Genomic DNA, 3133 nt, shown 5'->3' with positions numbered 1-3133 from the left:
CCCCATCGCCACGGACCATCCCGTGCCTCGCCGAAACTACCAGGAGCTCCACCTTGTAGCCATGATCGTCGTCGTCCACGGAATCAAGCTGGGAATCCCTGAATCGATGCCAACGACCCATTCTCTTCTCCAACCCCGGCGGAAAATTCGTTGATTTCGCCGCCGTCCGGCCACCTCCGTACTTCCCGATGTTTTCTATCACTTCCTGGTGAGTTCCTCCTCCGTTTTGATCAAGATCAAGATGTATCCAACCTTTTTCTGTTGCCCTCCAAAACTGATGAAACTGTCGACTATTTCTGACCGCGGCACCTCCGCCATGGTGGACAGAAAACCTCCGTGCCTGCTGGTGCTCATCTCCATCGTCCTCCGCCTTGTTCTGCTCACCACCAACCTCTCGGTGAGCACCCGCGTTCGTTTCCAACTTCCCCTTTTCGAATCTGATGTTGCCGACGTTTCATGCCCCCACGCGCGCGCGTCTGCCATGGATATGGCCATCAAGTTGTGCGCGCGAGCGTTAGCCACGGCCGCGCTGCACCCGCACGCGAGCTTGATCCCCTGTTTTTCTTGCGCTGCTGTTGCTTCCCTACAGTGCCGTCTCACCTGATCTCTCATGCACGCGCACGTAGTAGTCTGTTTCAAGCTAGCTAGTTACGATCAGTGTGTGTGTTTGCTTCAGCTAGCTATTTCAAGGCAGCGAGCGATCGAGCAGCCTGCTTGCTAGCTATCTATGTTGGAATGCCCTTCTTTTCTGTTCAGATAACACCTCTGGTTAAAATTCAGTTAACGGTTCCTGTAGTAATATGTGTCCTGTTTCTGTATCTTTTCAAGCCAGCGAACGAGCCCAAACCTGGGATCAAATATCCGCACCGGAGGATTAAATCCACCCTTCCTGCCTCCATCTATCTTTACTTTGCAAAACTTGTTTATCATATATCTTCTGTTCTACAAATCCAATTGCTGCAAATAATATATCTGCTTTTATCAGAAAAATATGATGAACATTAATATGGCATCCATATGCTTGTTTGCATCCCGCATAATGTGTTCCGTTATAGTTTGCATCGCACCTAATAATTAAATGCGGAGTATTTGGGAATTACCGGCTACGGGTTTTCCCCGCTCCGTTTAATATTGAAGTAGCGCATCTTTGCCATGTTATGCCATGCTTACCAACACTTAAATTTGTCGGTAGAAATGCTACTCCAACCTAACTTGTTTGTCCGGGGTTCCGACTCCGATTAATACAGATAAGTTGCATTGCACCATGTTTGCCATGTCATGCATATCATCTTGATCATGCTGGATCTTCTTCCGGTTTAGTAAGATTTGCATCCGTTGTTTGTTGTAGTATTTGCTTCTTCCCGGATAGGATCACGAAGTGGTGATGTGAGATACGACAAGTTCTTCTGCAGCTTTTCACAGGCGAGCCCTCTCTCTTCACCTATTTTACTCTCTCCCTCGCACTGCTATCCTTATGTTGCGACTCTTTATCGAGTCACGTGTCCTATTCCACTTGTTTATCATAATAATCCTATACGTATCATTCCTTACCCATAGCCGTTGCTTGATGTTTGAGCCTTGCGAATCGTAGGCGTGTTTAGGCTCTGTTGTTTATCTCGATCTGTTATCGGGATATGTTGGGTTGTTGGGAGGTTATCACATGCTATATCAGTTGTTGGAGATACACATGCTTTACTTATTTGTTAACAACTAAAATTGTAAGCAGAGGCATCTGTGAGCCCCTTTGCGAAAGCATCAGAACTTTGACTTGCTAATGTCCTCTAGGACCCGAGTTCTTGTTATCTGTTCTGAGATTGAGCGCTCTACCCGTATGTGGGGGAGTGGGACCCCCATCACCCACTACCTTTCCTCGAGTCTGTTTATTGGGAGCCACAACCTTGGTTTTATTTGCTCATATGCACGATATGCACGATTTACTTCATGTTGCCTTCGGGTGTTTATATTATGTAATGTACTCATAACGCGGGACTCCTTATCCTTGGCCGGTCGTTAGTGCCCGCCTTGGAAGCCGTCGCAAACCTCTGGGTCCGTATCGGAGTACGGCCGAACTTCGTCACGGGTAGCTTAGTTGGGTGGCTCCCATTAAACTTTCTCTTGCATTGGGAACGGTCTTGATGTGAGACTCGACCTGTAGTAAGTGGGTTCGAGCATGCGTATGGTTACATTTGGGCAACCCCTGCAGGGTGTACATCTTATCGATAAGCCGTGTCCGCGGTTATGGACGACTTGGAATTGTATGGCTTGATCATAGAACAACTTACATCTTTATGTTGCTGCTAATAACTTGATAATAACTTGCGTAGTAATATAGTATTACTACAACGGCTACCTAATAAAACTTGTCCACCGTTGAGTGCCTTTTACATTGCCTCTTCGCTTTGTTGGAGGGGATATGTGTACTCGGCTGGGTTATGTTTGTGTAGCATTTTATCTGTTACCTTGTGCGCTCTCTTATCTTATCTGATTAGACGGATGTTGTAGCGTGTCTCTATTGGTTATAGTTTTGCTGCCGCTCAACCTACCATATAGCCCCCGGCGATATATATATATACTCGCCCGGCGAGCATAGCCATTTCCAGTCTCGCTAAGTACGTGCCGGAGTTCGTTCCTTGGTACTTACTCTCGCCTTTTCCCTTTCTCTTTTGCTTCCTCCCTTTTGTCGGCAACCGATGGCCCGACTTTGACAGGTACAAGATGACGACGTTAGAAAGGTTACCCTTCCGGCTTGGCTTGGGTAGGGTTATAGACGCCACTGGTTATCTTCAGGACTCTTAGTCCAATTTGTATCTTGTCCGTACTTGGACGTATTCGATCTTCTGTATGATTTGGATCTTTGTATTGTATATTTGTATATTGACTCTTTGGAGTCGTTGTTGTAATATATGTATCTTGTGGGCTCTATTGTAAACCTATTGTAATGTTACTACTCGTGGTAATTCCTCTGGCATCACGTGTGTGATTCGTCGCGCACGTCGTGTCGGAGGGCGTCTCTGGATCGATATCGTGCGGATTTCGGCGGGATCGCTGGAATCCTCATGGTACCGGTTCCGAGGCGTCACAAGGTCGTATCAGAGCCCAGGTTGACGGTACCCCACTTGTCCAGCCTGTAGGA

General features: G+C 47.1%; 1 long non-coding RNA gene across 1 annotated transcript; it reads left to right on the top strand.

Annotated features, from left to right (window-relative positions):
* Positions 1 to 217: 217 nt before the first annotated feature.
* LOC139838774 (uncharacterized) lies at positions 218 to 2922 on the top strand. Its single transcript, XR_011756617.1, has 2 exons — positions 218 to 397; positions 1349 to 2922. It is a non-coding gene; the product is annotated as an uncharacterized lncRNA (long non-coding RNA).
* Positions 2923 to 3133: the final 211 nt, after the last annotated feature.

This window comes from Lolium perenne, chromosome 4 (genome assembly GCF_019359855.2).
Source record: "Lolium perenne isolate Kyuss_39 chromosome 4, Kyuss_2.0, whole genome shotgun sequence".
Lineage (NCBI taxonomy): Eukaryota > Viridiplantae > Streptophyta > Magnoliopsida > Poales > Poaceae > Lolium > Lolium perenne.
The sequence above is the reverse complement of the archived record's forward strand: the minus strand, read 5'-3'. Positions and strand labels throughout refer to the sequence as shown.